Source organism: Sus scrofa, chromosome 11, assembly GCF_000003025.6.
Source record: "Sus scrofa isolate TJ Tabasco breed Duroc chromosome 11, Sscrofa11.1, whole genome shotgun sequence".
NCBI lineage: Eukaryota > Metazoa > Chordata > Mammalia > Artiodactyla > Suidae > Sus > Sus scrofa.
The window spans coordinates 66,823,352-66,849,029 of NC_010453.5; the positions used below are offsets into that span (position 1 = coordinate 66,823,352).

General features: G+C 43.8%; 1 long non-coding RNA gene across 1 annotated transcript in view; it reads left to right on the top strand.

The window, feature by feature from the left end:
- Positions 1–15,368, top strand: part of LOC106505333 — an 83,080-nt gene extending 67,712 nt beyond the window's left edge. Inside the window, exon 3 of the long non-coding RNA XR_001299652.2 lies at positions 14,994–15,368. This is a non-coding gene — a long non-coding RNA (uncharacterized LOC106505333). The remainder of the gene's footprint in view (positions 1–14,993) is intronic.

Consider the following 25,678-nt stretch of genomic DNA (forward strand, 5'->3'; position numbering starts at 1 on the left):
TTGGAGGTTGTGAAGTCCAAGATCCAGGGAGCTGGCCAAGTTGGTTCCTGGTAAGATCCCTTATCTGGGTGTGCAAACGGCTACCTTCTTTCTGTGCCTTGGGATGGAAGAGGAGGAAAAGGGTGGAGAGAGGCAGAGAGAAAAATCTTCCTCTTCTTCTAAGGTCACCAGCCCTATTGGATTAGGGCTCTGGCCTATGACTGCATTTAAATTTAATTATCTCCAAAAGGCCCCATCTCCAAATAGAGTTACACTGGGGGTTTGAGCTTCAACATAGGAATCTGGGGGCACAAGTCATACCATAATAATAATGAAGCTTAAGTTCCAGGGCTTTTTCTTGCACATGTCCCTTTTTAGGTCTCTGACCACATTTGTGTTTGTAGTTTGGTATTTTTTTTTCCCTTAAAGAGCATACCACAAGTTGTATAAGCATCAGGAACCTCCAGATCCTGGAGCTTCCTTACATCTCAAATCACAAAAGTATTCAAGATACATGTATATAGTAGACCATATACTGGGGCTATGTTATCAAGTGCAATATTCAATATACACCAAGATACTGAGTGAAACTTTTTTCTGTTATCTGAAAGTTGCTATTAAGGCCCAAGGCTAAGAACAAAATGGACTAATTATCCTCCAGGCTGGAAGTGGAGCACCCATGTAGACCCAGCTTCCTCTCCCAACACTGCCTCCCCTGGGCAACTAAGAGAAAGGGCAGAGAGGAAGAGGAGGGGGTGACTTCTAGGCAAATTTGAGGGAGATGGAGGGGGCAGATGTGGGGAGAGTAGAGGAAACAGTTACCCAGGTGCCTTCTGCTCTCCCGCCTTCTGTGTGGCATGTGAGTTTCCTTTCAGTCAAGTAGGTATTCTGGAAACTACCTTGGCTTCTGCACCGTGCCAAGCCCCTAAAACCTTCCAAAGGGCCCACACCTGTGCCTCGGAGCAGAGCCAACACACGGGTACCTGCCGGATGGGGGGCCGGGCTCGTGAGCAGGTGGCGTAGGAGCAACCAGCCAGGAAGGGGGACCACCATCACCTCCAGTTAAAGAGAGGACCCCTAGCCCTTTCCCCACGCTCCTTCTTCCTATACCCTGGAGGAGCAAAAGAGAAGCTATGTGGACCAGCATAAGGCACCACTCCCAGCCAAACCGCTTCCCGGTAGTGATTCTAGCCTGACCTGCACGTTAGCATCACCTGGGAGATTAGGAAAAAAGATACTACCATTCAAGCCCTATCCCCCAAAACTGCTCAGGGCTGGAGAGCCTTAAAGGCTCCCGGTTAGGGCTGAAAACTAGCTTTCTTGTTGGTGCTGCAGACAGAGTACCCCAGCTGAGGTGGAGAGAGAAGCCACACTTGACATCTTAGAGTGGGCAAGACTATGTCTTAAATCCCAGAATTGGACTCTTCTAGTAACCTCTAATGGATGGAGAGTTATAGAATGCGGCTAAGACGTTACCACAGGACTCCTTACCCAGCGTGTCCTCACAACCTCTAGTGGGTGGGCAGTTACAAAGTCCGTGTGGTCCCAGGAGTCATCACGTAGCACAACAGTATCTTTGGGCTTAAGTCATTGGTAAAAAATTAAACTGAGAAGGGAGGTTGCAGGCATCTACCCCGGTGGGTTGAGACCTCTCTCAGACAGGTTCCAAAGGCATCATTGAATCTATCCACTGAGGCGTCAGTCTCTGCCATTTATCCCAAATGATCTTCTACAAATCAACTTGCCCAGTACTTTGGTTCCTGTTAGGGGAGCAGGATCATAACTCAAGCAGGAATTTCCTTTTTCTCAAAGCCAGTGCCTCCAGCTTCCGGCTTTTCCCCAGACAGTCAACAGCTGGTGGCCCCAGAAGCAAAGCAAAATTCTGGCTCATGCTCCATCCCTCCCCTGCCTCCTGGCCCTGCTCATCTCCACACCAGCCAGTGAGAGGAATTCACCATCCACCCATTTTTTTTTTTTCTTTCCATGGCTCACATGGAAACATGAAGCAAGAGGTCCCTTCCAATTTGCTAGTTTTTCTGCAGACTCCCCACCATCAGATCAGAGAGGGAGGGTCTCGGGGCTGGCATGGCGTCCATTGTCTCTCACTTGCCCCCTCCCTGCTTCCTAGTTTTATAAACATTTTGTCTTCAATTCCTTTGTGATTGTTGCTGGCATTGCTGTAGTGACAGTGAGGGTAGCAATGGCTGGAGGGGAAGTCAGGAAGCTTGTTCTTAGCTACCAAGGTCAATTAGGAATCGAACCACCTGCCACCAAAAGGCCTTCAAGCATAAGTCTGAGGATGTGCGTGTCCGCACGCCTATTTTGGACTTTTGCACCTTTATGGAAAGAGTCCTTCAGGGCAGGAGCTATGTAAGAAAGTATATTTTTAAGGAGATGATATGTAATATTAAATAAATGATAGCATCATTACTTAAATGCAAATAGAGCATTAAGGCTTTTGAAATAACATTTTCTAATTCTTAGGTAAAGCAAACAGTAACATTTGGCAACATTTTATTTATCGTAATGTGATGGGAACCATGAGATACTTCACAGCCCCATGATTAGATTTTTTCACATGCGCACACACCAAAGTCCCTTAGGGGGTAAGAGAGAATCTTCCCATTTTCCAGATAAGAAACCAAGACCCAGAACAGATAAGTAAGTTGCTGTAAGATCAGACACAGCAGCAAAGAGAGGACACAAATGTGAAGCTGTCTGATGCCATGAACCACGGTGTGAAGCTGTCTGATGCCATGAACCACGGCTCTCACCGATGCCTTCACACGAGATAAATACCAAGCAAGTATCTTCGGAGGGATTCTGGAGAACGCAGCTGCAGGAACCTCAAAGGCAAGCCCGGCTTGTGTCTTCTCATAATAGTGTTAGGTCCACATCTGCCTGGCGCCAGTCATAATGTCACAGAAATATTCGGGGCAAGACATAGAATTTGTCTCCACCTAGAAATTTAGGACATCATTTCACCAGCCCTCCAGCCCTCAGGCAGGATCACACAGGCGTGTGTTGTAGATGTGCCATCCGCTTCTCTAAAGACCGACAGAAGCCCTTCCCTAACTTCTTTCATTAACCAATTTCTGTACTTAACAGCACTCAATGCAGAGCAATCTTTACATCTAAAACTCTCTTCACGTCTTCCGTGTGCACAGAGAAAAGTGGACCTGCGTGTTTTTTCCGTAATTCATTTTCAAAGGTTAGAAAGCAGCCACAAAATGCTCTTTCCTCACACATAATCCTGGTTCTTTCAGTCTTGTTGGTTAAGCCTTCCCATTTGCAAACTTCAATTAATATTTGTGGCTCTTTCCCCTGAGACTCCTCCAAGCTTTTGACATCACTGCCAAAGCTGCACAAGCCAGAGCCAGACAGAATGGTCCAAGCTCCACAGATGGGTGTGGGGTTGGGCTTCGTGCTCAGGTAGATCCTATCAGGTTTCTTCACTTAACTAGAGCCTTTCTCTGCTGAGTCATGATGCCGCAGACCCTCTCAAAATGTCACCCAGAGCTATAGCAAAGTCCTTTTTCCCCCCAATGTCCTCATCAAATTACAGTCTCAAAGCACCTGCTGTCATAAACTGAAAGGGATACTGATGATTAAGACTAGCATCAAATCCTGCAATTTTAGTGCAAATAAATATAGCATTTCCAACTCGAATTAGAGGGATTGCATAGCAAATGTATGTTTGAGGAATGGGTGAAATAAGCTCATGTAACTTGATGAGAATAACTTATTTGCACCCTCATTTTGGACTAACTCCCCCATGTAGTTCTATCCTGCAGGGGTGGGTGGGCAGAAACCTGGAAGTGTCCCGTAGGAACCAGTGGGTATTGTGTGGCGATTCTGCCATTTGAGGTTTTTATGCTAAATATGTTTTGACCAGGGAAAGCCTTTCTCCAGAGCAGTCTTAAAACCCAAAGCTATTTGTCTGATCTTCCTGAAATAACCAAGCAATCTGCTTAGAATTGGAGAGTCTATAAGACCTATAAAATAACCTAGGAGTTCCCATTGTGGCTCAGTGGATTAAGAACCCAACTAGTATCCATGAGAACGTGGGTCTCCTCTCTGGCCTCACTCATTGGGTTAAGGATCCGGTGGTGCCACAAGCTGCAACGTAGGTTGCAGATGTGATTTGGATCCTGCGTTACTATGGCACAGGCCAGCAGCTGCACCTCTAACTTGATTCTTAGTCTAGGAACTTCCACATGCCACAGGTGTGGCCCTAAAAAGAAAAAAGAAAAGCCTAAACCTGCCCCTAAAACTGGAATAAGGTGTCACCCTCTCCCCCAGGTCTTAGATGGTCTTACCAGCCAAGTGCACAAGAATGAGGAATCTAGAGTCAAATGCTCTAAGCTTAAATTCCAGCTCCATCGCTCATGGATGGTGTGACTTTGGAGAAGTGGTTGTATCTCTGTGTCTCAGTGTTCTCATCTTAAATGGAGAGAATCATGCACCTTCTTCATAGGGTGGTGTGAAGATTAAGTAAAGCACTTAGAAGGGGGCGTGGCACACCGTGCAGCTCTCACTACCCACCATCCTAATAAATGGCAATCTAAGGTTAAGAATCTCAAAGTACGAAAGGACGAGAATCGCCAAAGGCAGGAAATGAGGTACCTGTTGGTCACCAGGACATCGTTACTCCCTCATATCTGAGAGATGCATTGAAAGTTCTTCCTTAGATAAACTGTATGGTAGGGGGGAAAGTGCGAAAACTGTGAAATAGACCAAACACATTGCCGGTTGTCTTCAATAGAAAACTAGGTGTGGGAGTTCCCGTTGTGGCTCAGTGTTTAATGAATCGACTAGGAACCATGAGGTTGTGGGATCCATCCCTGGCCTCGCTCAGCGGGTTAAGGATCCGGCATTGCCATGAGCTGTGTTGTAGGTTGCAGACTCGACTCGGATCCCTTGTTGCTGTGGCTGTGGCAAAGGTCGGTGGCTATAGCTCTGATTAGACCCCCTAGCCTGGGAACCTCCATATGCTGCAGATGTGGCCCTAGAAAAGACAAAAAAAAAATCCAAAAAACCCCCCAAAAACTAGGTGTTGTCTAAGCGTACCCTTTCACTTCTCTAAGTCGGTGGGATCCCTGACACTTCACCGTTTTTGAAATAGTCATTGTTAAAATATTTCACAAACATTTTGTGTCCATAGACAGATGCAAGTGAATTGTGTCCCGTGAATGTGCAATTTATTTCCCCTCCTCCCATCCTCCTCAACAAGCCAGTTTCACATCTATTTATAAATTCATTTAGCATTATTTTCTGCTTATATTTGTGGTTCTCAGCATTCTCCTTTAGGAGTTCCCTTGTGGCGTAGCAGGTTAAGGATCTGGTATTGCAACAGCTTGGGTTAGTACTGTGGGCATGAATTCGATCTCTGGCTGGGGAACCACATGAGAAAAAAAGAATTTTCCTTTGAACCAGTTGTAACATCTTACTGGTTTCCTCATTAATTAATTGAATAAAATCTTTGACATGTATTCATATCTATATGAGAGTCCTGACTAGACCCTATTTTAAAAATCATCCAGTAACAACGTATTCCTAAATAAGCATCCATCCGGTCATTCACTTACTCATCGCAACCACCAATTAAGCACCAAAAATAATTATGTTGAAGTATATGCACGACACAGACACGAATAAGCATGGGCCTGCCCTCAAGATGCGCACAACAAATTATGAGATAATCTAAGATCACTGACAAGCACCATGCAAAAGGAGAATTGGGAAAGGGAGATGGGAGACTCCATGGAATGAAGTTCCTGGTCATGTCCAACAAGGGAAGGTGTTGTGGGTTACATGCCAGGTTCTGTCTGACCCAAGCAGTGTATGCAGTAGAGAGGCAGGAGGCGGGGCTGGAAAAGAGAGTCAGGAAGCATCATGCAGAACCTTGAACACCATGCTGAAAAGGCAGAAGGGAGCCACCGAAGGTTCCTTAGCAGGAGGAGCATGCTGTTCAAGCCCTAGAATGGGTCCCTCCCCTCCAGACGGAGGCTAGTTTAGAGCAGCGGACGAGATTCCAGGGAGAAGAGTTAGGAGTCACTGTGATGGTCCAGGAACAACCAGTAGTAATGGCCAGGACCAGAGAGACCACATAGGGAACTGGAAGGGCACGGTTTAATCACCACCCTCTCCACCCTGGTGTCCCACCCTGCAGCCAGAGACGCTGAAATTTCTGCAAAGTCATTTTCTCTCCCCACCGGTGGCTTTCCAGTGACAGCAATGCCATGCTCTTCTGCGATGCCCTATATTTCCATGCCGACCCTTCAGCTACTGCTGTCTGGCCTCCTTCTCCAAAGGGCAGGACCTTCACGCTCCCTGAGCCCCCCAGGGGGGTCGGACACCCACTGCTTCTCAGTGAGTGCTATTAAATGGCATTCAACTCTCTGGTCCAGCACATCAGTAAAGTGTTTCTATTTGACCTACAGAGACGGCACATTCTAGGTCAGCAGAATGCTCTTCTGTGCCGTTAGGACATGACTAACTGCCTTAATCAAGAAAATAAGCTCCTCATCAGTGGTATTTTGCAGGTACAGGTGCAGAGACTTGGGCAGCGGTGGCAGCAGAGTGCACTCGGGCACCATGGCAACCAGGGCGACAGCCCGGTTACGCTCCGCAGTGTGGAAACAGTCAGCTCTTCATTCGTTTCAGCTGACAACAAAAAACGAGAGGCGTTTTGTCCTGCCTTGTCTTCTCAGATGTTTGGCAGGTCCCAGGTTCGCGAGGATACTGGTCTTTATGTCCAGGGGAACTTAGGACCGGGGCTGCAGCCCAGATCCACCCAAAATGCTTCGGGTCCCTCTGCAGAGGTTGCCTTCTACCTGTGCTCTCCGCAGGGGCTGGCTGGGCGTGTGTGCAGGCTGCGTGGTTTTTGTTTTTGTTTTTTCTTTTCCATGTGCTGCTTTAACCTGATTTAAAATCACTTGCCAGACACCTTGCCCCAGCTGTGCAGTCTCACCATTTTTATGGGCTTATGAAATAAGGTGCATTCTGTGGCTATTATTGTAATCTTTGTGTAAGAAATATCTAATGTACCAAATTGCATCCTTTTCAGGGGTGTTCCGCAAAAGGTGGAAACTCAACTAAAACCATCTGAAGCCAAACTGGGCATGTAAAGGCTTTATATAATAGGACAGTCCAAGGTAGAGTTGACTTTAGGGGTTCAAATAATATGGTTCTATTCTCTCTCTCCTTCCCTCCCCCCAGTATTCAGCTTAAGTCCCTCCTATTCCTTATGGTCTGTACAAGTGCAGGGCCTGGCCATAGGCAGCTCTAGACTGAGAGCCCCAGCGATGCCATAGCAACAGGAGAGCATCTTTCTGCCAGTGTGCCCACAGAAAAATCCCAGGGAATAACTCTGATTGGGCTGTCCTGGGTCACATGTCCATATCCAGTGGGAACCATGAGTGACCAAGTCAGGTGCCTACCGCTGTGACCAGAGGAGTGGGTATGGTAATTATCAGACCCAGAAAGGCAAGGAAAAGAACGCTTACAAGAAGGGAGATAAAAGATGGTGACCACACCAAAACAACAGACCAAGCTAAAAATATAGGTTTTAAAAAAAAAAAAAAAATCACTCAACTGGCTGGCAATTTAGGCTTCACCAAATTTCCCACTTTCAAGTACAATTGCGTAACAATGCTGGGTGGCCCAGGTCCAGAGGGCATGTTAGCACTGCCTCCAATGGAAGGGCTGCGAGGAGGTGCCTTTCACAAGAATACTGTGGGAATTCAGCCCTGGAGTTGCGCAGTCTCAGGCGCTGTCTGGTCCCTCTAGGAGGAAGGAGAAGGGAAGTGGTGAGTGCCAGGGGCTGGCATCGGACAGCCAGAGACCAGTGCCTCAGCAGAACTGGAGATCTGAAAAAAGCCGAAGTTCTGGGAGGTGGGAAGTCATGCAGGTGTTCAGAGGCCACACAGGCAGAAAAGTAGTAACAACAAGGGAAGAGGAAAGGCGGCCTGGCTTGGATAGCTTGTGTGTTCTCTGGCTTCCTCTCCATTTCGGGATGGACGTGAGCATCTCTGAGGGCACAGGAGGTAACTCCAGCTAGGGGAACCACGTGTATGGGGGACTTGAGCCAGCAGCAGAAGAGAAGGAGCAGGAGTTCCTGCCTTTGCCCGCAAAGCTTCCTGGCAAAGGCACAGCCTGGCCTCCTGCTCCCCGAGCTTCTGGGCAGAGCTGCCAGGTGCTGAGTGTAGCACAGCCCTCAGTGGTAGATGTGCTGATGTTCAGCTAGGAGAGAAGGCCTTGGCCCTACCAGTGATTGATGCCGCCAGCGTCCATTCTGATTGGTTAGCGCCTGTCCCAACCACTCATCGGCTGTGCTTCACTGCCTCCCTGGGGCAGATCCAGCTGTCTGTGGATCTTGGGAAAATTTTTTCTTTTGTCTTTTTTTGCCATTTCTAGGGCTGCTCCCGCGGCACATGGAGGTTCCCAGGCTAGGGGTCAAATCAGAGCTATAGCTGCTGGCCTATGCCACAACCACAGCAATGCCAGATCCAAGCCGAGACTGCGACCTACACCACAGCTCATGGCAATGCCGGATCCTTAACCCACTGAGCGAGGCCAGGGATGGAACCCACAACCTCATGGTTCCTAGTCGGAATCATTTCCACTGCACCACCGCAGGAACTCCCGGGAAAATATCTTTTGATTGTTGGATTCGGTTTGCCAGTTTTTCAGATTTTTACATCTGTGTTCATGAAAAACTTCGGCCTATAATTTTCCTTTCTTATAAAGTCCTTGTTATATCTTTGGATTAAGGCCACACTGGCCTCAAAAAGTGAGCTGGAAAGAGATTCCTCTTTTTTTCTCTTTCGAAAGACTTTGTATAATATGCATGTTATTAAATTTTAGAGTTTTTCTAGGACTAAATATGGGCTACAATTTTCTTTTGGGAAAGATTTTTAATTACAGTGTAAAGTACTTTCATAGAAATGGTATGCTTCACATTTTCTGCTTTCTCGTGTGTCAGCTGTGAGATGTTCTGTCTTTCTAGGAATAAGTTCATTTCATTTAAATGTTCAAATCAATTGGCATAGTTTTTAAATAGCTCCTAGTTATGCTTTTAGTGTGTGTAGGACCTGTAGTGATGTTTCCTTTTTACTTCAGCTGTTAGTCATTATGCCTTGTCTCTTTTTATCTTGCCAGTCTTGCCAGAGGTTTATCCATTTTACTAGTCTTTTTAAGAATCAGTTTTTGAACATGTTGATTTTTCTCTACAGTAAATTTCCTTTCTATATCACTAATTTCTTCTTACTACTGTTTCTTTCTTTTCCCCCCTTAGGATTTTCTAACTTCTTGAGGTAGATGCTTAGAACACTTTTTTCTAACCTTTCTCATATTCTAATATATGCATTTAAGGTTTCAAATTTCCCCTTAACATAGAGCTCTAGTTACATTTCACAAATTTTGATATGTTGTTTTTATCATTCAATTCAAAATAAAACTTCTGCTGAGATTTCTCTTGTTAAAGTGTATTTGTCGTCAAAAAATGGCTATTTTCTAACGTGTTATTGATTTCTTGCTTAATTACATCATGATCAGAGAATATATCTTTATTTCAGCCCCCTTAAATTGGGTGAAGCAAAAAAAAAAAAATGGAATTCCCGTCGTGGTGCAGTGGTTAACGAATCCGACCAGGAACCATGAGGTTGTGGGTTTGATCCCTGCCCTTGCTCAGTGGGTTAACGATCCGGCGTTGCCGTGAGCTGTGGTGTAGGTCGCAGACGCAGCTTGGATCCTGTGTTGCTGTGGCTCTGGCGTAGGCTGGCAGCTACAGCTGCAATTAGACCCCTAGCCTGGGAAACTCCATATGCCACGGGAGCTGCCCAAGAAATGGCAAAAAAGACAAAAAAAAAAAAAAATTGGGTGAACATGCTTTATGACCTGCTTATGGCCAATATATGCAAACATTTTATGTGCAATTGAACAAAGGAAAAGTGTATGCATTCTGCAGTTGTGTGTGTTCATATGTCACATACAAAACGTGTGTGTTCATATCATCCCTTTTGTTTATCATGTTATTCACATCTTCTGTATACACACTGACTTTCTGCTTGCATGTTCTATCAGTTACGGCGTGTTTGGTGGCAATATTTTTACTTTTTTTCTTTTTTTTTTTTTTTATCTTTTTGCTATTTCTTTGGGCCGCTCCCACGGCATATGGAGGTTCCCAGGCTAGGGGTCGAATCGGAGCTGTAGCTGCCAAGCCTACACCAGAGCCACAGCAACGCGGGATCCGAGCCGCGTCTGCCACCTACACCACAGCTCATGGCAACGCCGGATCGTTAACCCACTGAGCAAGGGCAGGGACCGAACTCACAACCTCATGGTTCCTAGTCGGATTCGTTAACCACTGCGCCACGACGGGAACTCCTGGTGGCAATATTTTTAAAATGTCAGACAGTGATTATGGATTTGTCTGTTTTTAGTATCGTCAATTTTTGCTCTATGTATTTTTTGGCTATTCATTGTAGACAAGTTTAGAACTATTATAATATCCCGTTGGACTAACCCCTTCTTATAAAATGTAGAATTCTTCCTCTGTGGTAATACTTCTCGTATGAAGATGTATTTTGTTTCATATTTGTATACAGCTGTGCTTTGGTTAGTCTCTGCATGACGTATCATTTTCCACTCACTTGTATTTCAACCTCGCATATCTTTGTTTCAGCAGTGTAAAGTTAGGTTTTATTTTTTAATTTTGTGTGGCAATCTTGGTCTTTCAACAGGAGTGTTTAGTACTACTACATTTAGTGTAGTTATTTAGATATTTGGGTTTAAATTCACCGCCTTTATTTGCTTTCCATTGGTTCCAATTTCTTTCCTCTTCTATTAACTTGCTGGTTATACATTTTCTCCTTTTTGGTGGTTTAACATAGACATTATTTGTGCTTCTTTGACTACTTAGCGTCTAATACAAATTAGTACTTTTCCACCTGTTTCATAAACGTATCAACTTTAAAACACTTTAACTCTATTTACTACCTCCTATATTTTCTGCTATTATTGTCATATTTAGTTATGTCTATGTCTACAAATAAATATTATATAAAACAACAGCATTTACCTTTATTTAAATTTGCTCATATATTTCCTATTTTCTTTATTCTTTCATGCATTTGTATGCTTTGACCTGGGGTCATTTTATGCCTATGTGAAAAGATATTTTTAGACTCTTATCTAAAGAACCAGTTTTTGAATCTTTTAGTGTAGACTTATGTGACAAGTTATCTTAGTTGTTTGTTTGAAAATATATACACCTTGTCTTCATTTTTATTTTATTTTTTTTGCCTTTTTGCCTTTTCTAGGGCCACACCAGTGGCATATGGAAGTTCCCAGGCTAGGGCTCTAATCAGAGCTGTAGCTGCCGGCCTATGCCAGAGCCATAGCAACGTGGGATCCGGGCTGCGTCTGCAACCTACACCACAGCTCACGGCAATGCCAGATCCTTAACCCACTGAGCGAGGCCAGGGATGGAACCCAAAACCTCATGGTTCCTAGTCTGATTCGTTAATCACTGCGCCATGACAGGAATTCCATGTCTTCATTTTTAAAGTTATTTTATTGAACATAAAATTCTAGGTTGGCAATTGTTTCCTTCCATCATGTTAAGGGATCTCAGAGTAGCTTTCAAAAGCACTGTCCTTCACTCTCCCTCCAGTCCAGCCAGTGGAGCCATCATTTATTTTCATCAGCTCCCAAATCTTTCCATCTCTTGGTTGGCTCTCTGTTGTCCAGTTGGCTCCCGTCTTGCCCTATACTCCTACCTTTCTTGAACTCCCTTCTCCCCTCTGTGGTCACTAACTGACCCAAACCTTAGGACTCTCACAGGGAGTGTGGGAAGTTGGGATGGAGCCAGAAGAGGTGCCCTTGTGAAACCAGAAAACCAATGTTTTCCCACATCTGCTCTCAATCCCAACAAACATTTCTCTAAAACATTGCAAATACATTCCTGCACAGAGCTGGACTACTTGATACTGTATTTCTGAGAGTCTATCCTCCCAAGAACTCATGTGCCCCTTAAGAAATATTCCAGAAGAGCCAGTAGCTCACTGGCAAGTCTGCAATTCTGAATTTGAATCAAAGATTATTTTGCCAGAATAAATAATAAACAAATATTTTAATTTGATAAGTTGATAGAAGCCATGAATAGGAGGAGGGTGTTATTATTCCACTCCCTCCTAAGAGGCAAAAATCATGATGGTATGACAAAGTCTCTCCATTTCTTACTATGCATTTTCCGTACTTGAGATCGTTCTGTATTTACAGTTTTGTAATTGCCCTTTTTTGAAGGAGGGGCACTTAAGGTTATCTTTTTTTTTTTTTTCCAGGCTACTAAAACATATTTTTAATACCATTTTCATAACTTTATAGTACTGTGAAGGAGGTGTAATTTCCTTAAATGGTCTTACATTGGATATTTTTATTTTGGGGGCCCTATAATAATCTTCATCATCTACTAGGCACCTTGTTCCTAAGCATCAGAACTCAGTAACATTTTTTAAAACTTTGAAGTGCCAATATCATCCTCCCTGCAGAACTGAGGAATCTGATTACAGTTCTCTCACAGAGTGATAGTCTCTCACACATTTTTTTCCATAAATAGCACATTTTTTTCCTACTCTACATGTTTTCCCTTCTTGCAAGTTTTCAAAACCAGCTCTGAACTGCTTCTAAATAGGTTTCTTATGCTATAGTCTAATCATCTATATGGCCATTTTGAAATTATATCAGATTTTCAACAAGAGCTGTTTAGATTCATGATGGGCTGGTACTGCTGCATGGATACTTTGGGGAATAAGAAGAAACTGCAGTATTTGAAAATGAAGTAAATGTTCCTTATAGCCTCACTTCAAAGCTCAGGGAAAATATTCTTACTTGTGCAGAATCAACTTGAAGGTGCTGGAGACTGTAAATCAGGCACCTGTCAGGTGAAAGGAACAGACTCCGAATCTGCTTTGCCATGCACTCTGTGGTATGGCTCTTTATGCTGAATCCAGCACATAGAAATTTGCTGAGTGGCGCTGTCTGAGGTTGATGGGGAAGTCAGCTGCAGGCCTTCACGATGACTTGCTGTGGCCACACACTCAGAAATCACCCTACACGGTCATATGGCTGCCACCCAGCCAACCTTGATGCCCACCCTTGCACAGGGGTGTCAGGCTGGAAAGGCATTCTTTAAGCCGATATGCAACCCGAATCCTAAACCGTTCAATAAATATCACATGAACGTCTCTTCTGCCAGGGTCTGTCCAGAGAGAGGGCTACCGAGATGACTAAGACACGGTCCTTACCCTCAACAAGTTTAGCTTCCGGTGACAGAGACAAACAGATAAGCAAATAACCGTCGGGGGGGCGGGTATAACTGGTGATGTGAGGGGTAGGTGCTAAGCATAGGAGGGTGGGACAGAAACAGTGATAAACACTGAATGGAGAAGGAGACACTTGATCTGCATCTTAAGGGGCAAGTAGGAGTCAGATCAAAGAAGAAGGTAGAAGAGCCCAGAAAGATTGAAAAGCAATAAGAGAAGCCGTTGAGCATTTTCCTATGTGCCAAGCTCTACTCCAAAGCCTTTTCTGCATATTATCTCCTTCAATCCTCATGATAATACTATAAGGCAGATTCTATCCCATCTCTGCCCCCCCTCTAAATGAGCCAAAATACAGAGAAGCTAAGGAATGTGCTCCACGTCCCACTCGCAGAACCTTAAACAAGATGCCTTCAGGTGTAACCATCATTATTTTGATACTGCTGGAGTGTGGAGTCTGGGGGGCATGGGGCCAGAGAGGAGGCCAAGAGCAAGACAAGCCAGATCCCAAACAGCCTGAAAGTCCTGCTAAGAGATTTGGATTTTAATCCTGTAGGCTGTAAAGAACTAAATATTGAATGTTTTTGAAAGATAGACCTGATAGCTATGGTCAAACTAGAGTCAGGAAGCCATTTAGGAGATTATTCAAATAACACTGGGAGAATGAATAAGCCCTTAAATTGAAGGTGAGAAAGTGAGGGTGACAGTGCAAAGATAATTCCATTATTTTTATGTCCTAGGGAATAGAGAGGCCCTAGGAGAGGGAGAGAGTAATCAGAATGCACACATTTGGGATGGAAATACTATAAAATTGGGTTGTGACGATTGCCATACAACTATAAATGTAATAAAATTCATTTTAAAAAATCCGAATGCATACAACTTATCAAGTCCTCCATTTGACAGGGGCGAGGTGGGTGGTGCCCTGAACAATTGCAATGGTAACATCAGAGATTACAAATCACAGATCACCTTAAAAATATAATGAAAAAGTTTGGAATTGCAAGAACTACCAAAATGTAACAAAGACACAGCGAGCAAATGCTGTTGGGACAAAAGGTACCAATACAGTAGCTTGACCACTGGGTTGGCATGAACTTTCCAAGTGTAAAAACTGCAGTCTCTGCAAAGCACAACAGAGCAAAGAGCAATGAAATGAGGTCTCCCTGTAAAATTCTGGTGAAGACTTTCATCAATGCAAAGTGTTGATGTGTACGCCAACATGATACGTGGGTTGGCTGGTTTTCTGTAAGTGCAGCATCGCTTCTACATACGAACTCTGGCCTACATCCTGCGGTTGCTCCTTCAATAATAACTAAGCCTCTGCTGTGTTAGAAAATTCTAGGGTGGGTATCATTTGTCTTCTTTTCTTTTTTTTTTTTTTTTTGCTGAAGTGTAAATATGAGAGCTTTATGATTCACTGATTTAAAAAGAGCAAAGCTTCCTAATTAGGTTTTAGAGAGCTATGGATTTTGCATTAAGTGGTTTCCTACAAAAGTTGGAAACATCGATTTGAGATATGAGACCATCTGATTAAATTTATGGTACTTTGGGAATATTTGGGCCAATGATAGGATTGAGGGTTCACTGCGATGACGTAACTCCACCTAAAATATGGCCTATCTGGTGATTATCTTAAAATCCTTAAAATGTTGACTCAGTCCCTTCTACATTCTCATTTCTTTAAAGGGACACGGGCACACACAGCTTTCTGCAACTACGGTGGAATTCAAGACCTCATTTAAGTTTCAAATCCACTTGGACACATTTATGGAGCGACTTATGGTTTTAGATCTTGTCATTTGCAGGATTTAACCCTAAAATAAAATGAATAAATCTTAATGTCCTATAACAGATAGTTTTTAAAAATGACTGAGATATTTGTATGATAGAATATTCTGCAAACACTGTTAATCATGTTTTTCAAGACTATTGAATTACTTGTGAAATGCTCAGAACATGACGGTAAATGGAGATAAAATAGGACATGTAGCAACGTATTCAATGCGATTCCAAATATATGAGCTTATACGTACGCACGTGTAGATATTCGGGGGCTGGAGGTTTTGGAATAAAGTCTACAAAAATGTCACAATGGTCATCTCTAGGGATGATTTAAGAGAAATTTCCATTTTCCTATTTATGATTTTCTAAAGTTTTGGAATTTTCTACAATAATTTGTGTGTGTGTGTGTGTGTGTGTGTGTGTGTGTGTGTGTGTGTTTAGGGCCGCACTGGCGGCATATGGAGGTCCCCAGGGTAGGGGTCCAATTGGAGCTGTTGCTGCCAGCCTACACCACAGCCACAGCAACGCAGGATCCCAGCTGTGTCTGTGACCTACACCACAGCTCACGGCAATGCTGGATCCTCAACCCACTGAGAGAGGCCAGGGATCAAACCTGCAACCTCGTGGTTCCTAGTCAGATTCGTTTCCACTGCGCCATGATGGAAACTCCTCCATTAAATATTAATATGTCTTCTAATTGAAGAAAAAAAATTTTTTGTAAATGACTGCTGTCCTTCAAAGTAACTTTCCAGGACTTGCACAATTATTGCAATGATGCTGTCTTTGCTCACTTTTGTAATCACCCCCATATCCATTCCATGGCCACAAATCAAAAGCAATATTTTTACCTTGTAACTACATTTAATTTTTTTGTCCTTTAGAAAATGTTCTTATTCTATTCACGCATCTATTTTTATTCACTAGCCTTGGCTTCAAACACATTTGGCTGATTGTAAAAGTCAAATATGACTTCGAAGACAAAGGTTTACTATCCTGGAGATATTTTAAAAGGCTGTAGTAAAGGTTCTGTATGAGTCATCTCAGGTGGCCATAACAAAATATCGTAGACTCAGTGCTTAAAGAGTAGAAATTAATTTTCTCACAATTTCTAGAGGCTGGAAGTCCAAGATCCTGGTGTCGTTCTGGTCAGTTTCTGGTGAGGACTCTTCCTGGCTTGCAGATGGCCACCTTCTCTGTGTGTCCTACACGGTGGAGAAAGAGAGCTCTATGGTGGCTCCTCTAAAAGGGCACTAATCTTATGGGCTCAGAATTCCATCTCACCCTATGACCCAGCGTAACCTCAGTTACTTCCTAAAGGCCCGGTCTCTAAATACAGTCACAAAAGTTAGGGCTCCCACACACAAATTTGGAAGCCACAATTCAGTCCATAGCAGGTTCTGAAAGCCTTTTGAAGTGAATTTTTAAAAGTTTTGAGCATCATTTGCCATAAAGCACATTGTCTGCCCAGTTTCCTGCTATGAAGGTAACACCCTGTGTTTGGAAGAACAAGTTTGCAATGCCTTTGCTTTATAAAATGACGTGTAATCTATTCTGCCAGAACGCCTATTTCTTTAACACAAATTAGCTCATATCTGATTGATAAATAGAATGATATTTGTATAATCCAGAGGGGGGGGTGGCTTCAAGTATGCCTCCCCCCGAACCCTGAACTACCACCACTGGGAGAAGATCATTTGCTTTCTCAGCATTAAGGGAAAAGTCTTAGAAATATATGAAGATCTTAAGATAAATGCTTAAAATCCCATAGAAGTGACTTGAGTGCCAATCAGTGACTGGTTTAATGACTTCATAAACCACAACATTTATTTTAAGCCTCTTTGGGGAAGCTGCAATTACAGATGAAGAAGCTGTGAAGACATTTCCTCCTGTTAAGAAAAACAATGCTGAAGAAACCTTTCCCCTGGATCACATGTTCAGTGTTGAAGAAACTGGTCACTATTAGAAATGAACCACGCATAAATCCCAGGGCTTTACGCTGCAAAGGACCAACCTGTGTCCACACACAATTAAGGAAGTAATACCATTGGGAATAAAATTTTGACTTTTGCCTCTAAGATGAATACTTTTCTCTACTAATACAAATCCCGGGTTGTCAACTCTGGTTATAAAATAAGCTCATCTGAAGAATGTTACCAAATATATATTTGGGGTGTGTATGTGTGTGTGTGTGTGTATATATATATATATGTGCCATGTCTGGGTCCCATGCCTATAAATTCTGAGTTTCCTGATCTGGGATGGAGCCTGGGCACTGGTTTTAATTTCCCAGGTGATTCTAATATGCAGGCAATGTTAAACTCCACAAAGTGTGGACTCTGGATCAGCCATATCAGCATCACCCGGGAGTTTTTCAGACTGGCAAAACTCAGGTTCTAACCCAGACCTACTGGATCAGCATTTGCGTTTTTTACAACATCTCCGGGTTGGCCTGTAAGCATCAAAATGTAAGAAGTGCCAGTATGTACCATACTCTCTCCCCATCCCTCCACCTCTGCCAAGCCCATTTCAGCCTGAAAAGGGAAGAAGTGAAAACCTCGAAGTCCTAGATGGGAGATGATTACTGACTCACGTCACAGAAATGTGAACAAGCGTATCTCACGTTGGCCTGGTCGGGCTTCGTTGCATGGCACCGGGTGACTTGAAGAGGGAGAAGAAGGTGGGGGGGGGAATGGGGGGAAACTGTTTAAGCTGAAGAAATTCTGACAGAAGGACTAAATCCTAAAATAGTCTGAGGCAGATGGGGTCAGCAGAAGCCTTACGTGGCCGTGACTTAGCACGTGTTCCTGACACAGCAGTCCAGGCTCACAGGACAGTGAGTCAGGTCCCTGCAGCTGGGGTGGCCCGTGCCCCTCTGAGAAGGGCACAGGGCTTTCTCTTCCACCTCCATGCACTCAAAGGACCATATATCTATTGTCCTTTTTACCTGCAGTCATTAAGCCGCAGGCCCCAAGTGTGTTTGAGTTAAGAGGAAAAAACTCACAACTCACCATCAGTTCGCCATAGTCAGAAGCATCGATCGCTGTGTAGACGAGAACCAGACCTTTATTTTATTTTATTTATTTACTTATGTATTTATTTATTGGCTTTTTGCTATTTCTTGGGCCGCTCCCGCAGCATATGGAGATTCCCAGGCTAGGGGTTGAATCAGAGCTGCAGCCTCCGGCCTATGCCAGAGCCACAGCAACGCGGGATCCGAGCCCCATCTGCAACCTACACCACAAATCACGGCAACGCCGGATCATTAACCCACTGAGCAAGGGCAGGGACTGAACCCGCAACCTCATGGTTCCTAGTCAGATTCGTTAACTGCTGTGCTATGATGGGAACTCCGAGAACCAGACCTTTAAACGTTAGAAACACTATGGTCTAAATGTGTCTGCCCCTCTGCCAAATTCGTATGTTGAAAACTAACCCAAAAGTAACGGTTCTGGTAGGTGGGGCCTTTGGAAGGTGATTAGTTCATGAGTGTGCAGCCCCTGTGAAGGGGATTAGTGCCCTCCTAAAGGAGACCCCACAGAGCTCCCAGGTCCTTCCTGCCATGTGAAGACATGAAATGTCTGTAGCAGGAGAGGACCCTGACCAGACCATGCTGCCTCCCTGATCTCTGAATTCCAGCCTCCAGAACCATGAGCAATAAATATCTGCTGTTTCTGAGCCACCCAATCTGTGGGATTTTGTTACAGCAGCCTGAATGCACCAGAAAAGAGGTCATTACCAAGCACCACTTGGAATAAATGTAATTGTAATGTATACATGTAAGGATAACCTGACCCCCTCGCTGTACAGTGGGAAAAACAAAACAAAACAAAACAAAAAACCCATAATGTGGAAAAAAAAAAAGAAAATCATTACAAGTTTGCAAGATCATGCTTTGCTCTTAAAGCACAAGCCTTGTAAGGAGATTGAAGAGCTCAAGGGCACCAGGAGCTGATGCGAGCCGGAAGAGAAATTTGCAGCAAGAAAAGTCCTCTCAGAGTGGAACCAAGTCAGACTGGCAGAAACGTCCACCACACTCTCCCCCATGCCTTCCAGACTCATTCCTGAGGACCAGCAGAACCTCAAGCTCCATGTGGGAAAAGATGTCCCTTGGATCTTCAAAGTTAGCCTGGAACCAAGTCTCAGTCTCAGGGAATTAAGAATCGAGCTAGAAAACTTCAAGCAACAGCTGATAACCAGTTTCCTTCTCTGTTTATTGAGATGGTAAATCCCAGCTTCCAAGCCCTTGTTTCCTATCTAGAAGAAAGACAATACCAAAGGGTCAACCTCTCTCACCTGGGTAGAATTCTAAAATGACTTGCTTTCTAGCTTCCTAAAAAAAGTTATCTTGGAGGCATAAACTCTAAATAATAGTCACATTTGCATAGACATAACCACACCTGGAGATGCTTAGAACCAAATCCACTCCCTGGGGAGATTAACCAAGCACATGAAGCACAGCCAGCCTCCCTCCACCTCTTGCTGGGGATGCAGGGCTCCCCACTCACACCGAGCAGGACCTTAAGGGCTCAGTAAATGTTTGCTGGTATCTTCATCTTTACTATTAATATAGTAGGTAGAACTAAATGAAATTGGTGTTTTTGTGGGTCAAACACCGTTATTAGCAAGCTCAGAGGTTCAACCTCGTATCAAATTGACTGAAAGATGATAAAGGGCTGATGGTGGGAAAGATTGCGGCCAGATATGATAGCTCACAGTCTCTTGGAGGTAATACAAATTGAAATTGATTCCAAGAGATAAATTTGGTAATAAAAAGCCTTAAATTTTTTCATACTCTCTAACAAAAATCCAACATCTAAGGATCTATCATGAAAAGTACAAAGATATATACTTTGCCACATTGCCTAAAGTAATTACTTCAATGTTCAACAACAGGAAATTATGTGAAAATATCATTCCACATTCTTAAAACAATAGTTTTGCGCCCCTGAAAATTATGTTTTTAAGTAACATTTAATGACATAAGAAAATGCTTAGGATGTTTGAGAATACAAAAGTGGACAAAGATATCCAAAGTACAAACTCTGGGAGATAGGATTCTGGATAATTTAAATTTTTTCCCATTTCTTAAAAATGTCTGTTTTGATTTACATTTTTATAATCATAAAATGTAACTACATCAATTTCCAAAAGAGAAACCAAGTCATCTACACCACATATAGCTTGGAGATTGAAGCCTGCCCTTACTTACCCCGTACACACACATACACATCACAACGTAGTGCATGGTAATATGATGTGACTGTTCTAGACCACTCTTGCCCAGGCCAATGCCTTGATTGTTCATTCCAACAATTTCCCAAAAGACCCATCAACCCTTCCATTAAAAAAAGCATTGAATGTTTGGACCCTTATTTGAATTATTACTTTATTTGAATCCCTTGCCTCAAAACCCAGCTTATTTAAATCCCTCACCTCAAAAATCCTTGCCTCACTGTTTCCAACAACCCAGGACCATTATTTCATGATCCTTATCCAGCCCTAATTAGCCACATCCGTCCACACACTTACACAGGAAAGACCTCCTTCCCCCATCTTCCAAACTCGAATAAGTTCTGACCTTGCCCTCTTCCTTTAGACACTGCCAAAGCTCTGTCGAGGTGGTGCAGTGAGCAGTGAATCAGCCTGTCTTATCAGACAGCTGGGTGGGTGACACTTGGGGAGCCAGTGCAAGATGGAGTGATACTTAGGAAATCCTATTAGGTATGCCAGTTGCTGCACAATCCAAGTAGCAGCAGATGTGCTGGCCTAAAAATCAAATAAGACCAACAATAACACAAAGAAGGCTAATGTGGGGAGTAGGTTAGGTCTCAGTATCTACCCGCACTCACTGACATTCAGGCAGGGAGATGAAAGGCACAGTAGTGAGTTTGCTAAGGTGCCAGGTAGAATCCTGGGATGACCCCTGTGACTTTCACCTTCATATAATCCCTTCCCCTTTGAGGGTGGGTGGGATTTGTGATAGGATGACATACCTCCACTGTGATTAGGATTCAGGCTATACTTAGTGGGATTTTTCAGCTGGCTTTGAGTTAAACAAAGGAGAGATTGCCTGGGTAGACCTAATCTAATCACAGGAGCCTTTAAAGGCTGGAGTTCTCTCCAGCTGAAGACAGAAGAGAAAGTCAGGAATTCCAAGCACAGAAGATAAGGGAATCCCTTTGAAGATGGAGGGGGTCAATGGCAGGGAATGTCTATGGCCCCTAATTGCTAAGGGTGACCCCTACTGACAACCTGCAAGTAAATGGGGACCTCTGTCCTACAACCCTAAGGAACTGAATTCTTCCATCAGCCTGAATGAGCATGAAAACAGATTCTTGCCCAGAGTCTCCAGATAGAAACTCAGCCTGCCAACATCTTGATCTTGGACCTATGAGACCCTAAGTGGAGAACCAAGCTAAGCCCACCCAGACTTCTGATCTACAGACCTACAGAACTTCCAGCTCATAAATTGGTGTGTGGGGCAGGGGTAGTTGTTTTAATTCTCTACATTGGCAGTGATTTGTTAGGCAGCAGTAAAAAATTAATACATGAAGTGAGAGATACAAATGCAAAATAAGTCAAATGGTCACCACAAAGCTTTCAAGCCTCCAACGGAACTCCAACATGGCAGGGATTCCTAGAGGCTCTTACCCCAAAGTCTCTTACCTGGGAGGCCTGGAGTACAATCACTGAAACTAAAAGCTTTCCATCAAAGAACTGATAGACCATGGCAGGGTGGAACAGACTGGAAACTAGGAGATTTCTGAAAAGGTAATATTAGAATTTTTAGCAGGTGCCTAAATTTCACTTGTGCAACTGCCTCCCTGGGGCGGGATTTAGTTGGAAACAGTAGAAAACTACCCAAGCCAAGGAGATGCAGAATCGCAGTAGCACACCCAGGTCTCCAGCCTGGTGCTGAGTTAGTTTGGGTGGGCTGCTGCTGTCAAGGGCACAATACAAAATGAAACTAGACAAAGAAGGGGTTGGTGGTGAAGCAAACTCAGACAGACAGCTCTCCTCATTCTCCCTTGGGTACAATTCACACTGCACAGGACTCTTTGGTTCCTGTTAAATTTCCTTCTTTGAAGGTCCACCCCTGGTCTTTCTACCACCTTCTTACTCTCCCGTCAGGGACCAAGAGAAATCCCACCTCTTCCAGGAACTCTTCCCTGGGAACAACTGCCTACAGTCACCTTCCTACATCTGGATTTCAACTTTCAGTAAAAGAGCCCTGATCAATAGGCGGCATTTCCCACCTGATTAGTTCCAAGATCAATGACCTCAGTTCTTTGAGCAACACCCCACCCCATTTGGGGGCAGTTTTTAATGCCTAAAGTGTCCTTCTTCACACTTAATAACTGCAATATCAGGCCAGTAACTCCCTCGCTGAGACCCACTTTCCTCATTTGCAAATGGGGAAAAAATTAGCATCTTCCTCGAAAGAGAGCTGGGAGGATTAAAGAGAAGGTCCAAGGAAAAGGCTTTGCACTGGGTCTGACACATAGTCGGAGCTTGATAAATGGGGTTGGTTGTTACATTGTTGGAAGTGATGTTGTAACCCGTCTATTACAATGCCTGGTGCCCTGTAGGCACTCGGTGAATGGCAGCTCTTATCAGCTGTGGCAGCTGTCTGAAGCCACACAAAGTCCCCAGTCCACCTCTTCAGCTGATACCTTCCAAGTATATAAAGACAGCTGTGAGGCTGCCTGAAATAGAGTATGTGATCAATAAATGTTATCTCCTTTATTTCCTAAGTGTTCCCTTGTCCAGGTAAGAGACACACATTGCAAAGCCTTTTCTTCTAGATGCCCTCTGAAAAAACCTCTCTCCCAACGAAACCCCATTCCAAACTGAAGAAAAGATTTGCCGATGAGACTAAATATTCTGTGAATACAGACCAGCTGTAATCTACCTTCATCTGGAAAGAGCAGTTCCCCTAATTGGATGGAATTCTTTTTTCAAATATAAAATCTGGACTTCATTTTGATTATGTCCCATCTGCGGCTAATTTAATCCTTCAAGATTATTTGAAATTTTTATTCTACCATCCATCCTATTTGCTCTTCTTTTCAGCTTTGTCATCTGCAAATTTAGCACTAATTTTGTTCTCCTCTCCTAATGGATTTTAAAATGTTTGTGGGTTTAAAAAAAAAAAAAATCATGCTTTATAATACCCTCTACAGTAGTAGCTTTTAAACTCTTAGAACTGAAACCCATAGTGATAAATTCATTTAACATTGCAGCTCAGTTCATTTACATACAGACTACACACACCTGATATGTTGAATAAGACAATACTTATATTTATGATGCCCTCTGATATTGTCCATTCTATTATATTTTTTTATTAATTGTCGGTCAAGACCCACCCGATTGATTTCACAATCCATGAACAGACCATGGCCCATTGTTTGCAATGCGCTATTCTATAAAATGGCTTTTAAAAGTTTCCACTAAAGTGACAGGGGCAAAAAGGTCATCTGTGCTCAGGAGAGAAGCAGCAGCGCAGTCCAAAGAAACCTTGGCTTTATCTGTAAAACCCTTAAGAATGTTGTATTGCACTGCATGTGTTTAATAGCTAATGGACCTTTATTTTTCTAGTGAAAGGTATAAGCCATGAAAGCATTCTGTTTTTATTCCATGCTTAGTTTGCCCTTTGGTACGTCACTAGAAACCCACTGACGGAGGGGTACCCCAGTTTGAGAATAAAAGCTCTGTATTTCCAGAAACAGGGTTAACCACACAGACATTTCTCAGTCGGGATGGGTTGACTTATTGATAGGCTATTTCTCCAAAGAAAGTCATGTGTATGAAGGGCTCTAATATTATCTGAGTTTTTCTCAGGATGGTGGTGATGGGGAGGAGAGGATAAAGGAATTGGTAGTGAAACACAGACAAGGAAGACAAGCTTTGCAAGGAGAAGACCGTTCCCCTTGGGTTTCCCACATTTCTGAGCATCTTCTGAGCAGAGGCATGACTGCCTTTGTTCTGGGCTGTCTTTTCAACGTCTCTGTACAATCAAACAATTTGGAAAGAATAGCCGTGAATATAGAAGCAGTGTCTCCCTCTGGAGCAAAGGGCAGGTTTGGTGAGCATCCGGTATAATAAAGGTAATACATCCCCCCCGCCCCCAGCAATGATCAGGCTGGCTTACAGCCCATTATAAAAGATTGGGTTCCCTACGTTCAGGATTCCTCTCCAGTAATGCACTGCTGCCTGTGCAGATGCTACCTGGCCCTCTGTATGTTCCCCCGTGGACGTGGAGGCTTGGGAACCTACAGGAAATGTTGATACTCTGGTTACTGCTGCTTCTGTGAATGATACACTGTGCTTTATCTCACACCTAGGCGTCTCGGGTCTCCTGCCAGCGTACATGAAATTGTGGCGGGCTCGCTCGGCTTGACAGTCTCGTGTTACTGATTCCAACAGGCAAAGCCACATCTTACATAACCAAGTTTATGTGTTTTTTTTTTTTTTCTTCACTTATCCATTCGATAAATAAACATTCCTTGAATGCCTAGTCAATGCTAGGAGATTCCAAGGGAATGAGGATGAGGGGACCCCAGCCTTAGCAAAACAAAATCTCATAGTAAAAAAAAAAAAAAAGAAGCCTCATCATAAAACAGAGTTTAGTGAGGGAAGACAGCAAATAAACAAGTAACTCAATGAGCAAAGGAGATCATTTCGGAAAGTGTTAAGTGCTGGTGAGAAAATCATCCAGGATGAAACAATGAAGTGACTGGAGTGGACGTGGAAGGAGTTCCCATCGTGACTCAGCAGAAACACATCTGACTAGTATCCATGAGGACGCAGGTTCGATCCCTGGTCTCGCTCTGTGGGTTAAGGATCCTGTGTCATGGCTGTGGTGTAGGCCAGCGGTTATAGCTCCAATTTGACCCCTTGCCTGGGAACCTCCATATGCCTTGGGTGTGGCCCTAAAAAGACAATTTAAAAAAAGAGCAACATGAAGTAGATGTGGAAAGCAGGCAACGTGAGGTTGGTGATCAAGGAAGAGGCCTTTCAGAGGTGGTGAAATTGGAGTTGAGCCACTCATAACAAAGTCAACTGGTGATGATGTCTTGGGAAAGAAGCTCCCAGGAGTAGCTACTGGACATGCCCTAAGAGGAGCAGGTGTTCAGAGAAGCCAGGAAGACACGGGGAGAATAACGGGAGGTGTGGGTGGAGAGGGGGCAGGGCCAGGTCCCAGGAGCCTGGCGGGGGGCATGGGAGGACTTGGTTAATCATCATCTCCTCTCTCTTGCCCTTCTCCCTGGTACTGCTCCTCCCTGAAAGTGTCTGCTGGGCACATTTCTTGATGGAGCCCCTGGCTGGCTTTCTTCTTTGGAAAGGGAGTGGTAACTGCATTAAGGCTCTAATTTACGGTCCACAGAAATATTTGCCTGATATGAATGAAACTATAAAGACTGAGAGTATGTCCAGGCCATCTCAAAGGCTGAATGTCAAAAGTCTGAGATCACGGAGGAGAGACTTCTGTGCAGATGCCCTCCTGGAACCCTTCTCGTCACTCTACTGGATGGGGACAGACTCCTTCTAGTTCCACTTTAATTCCAGGATGTAGACACTCATCT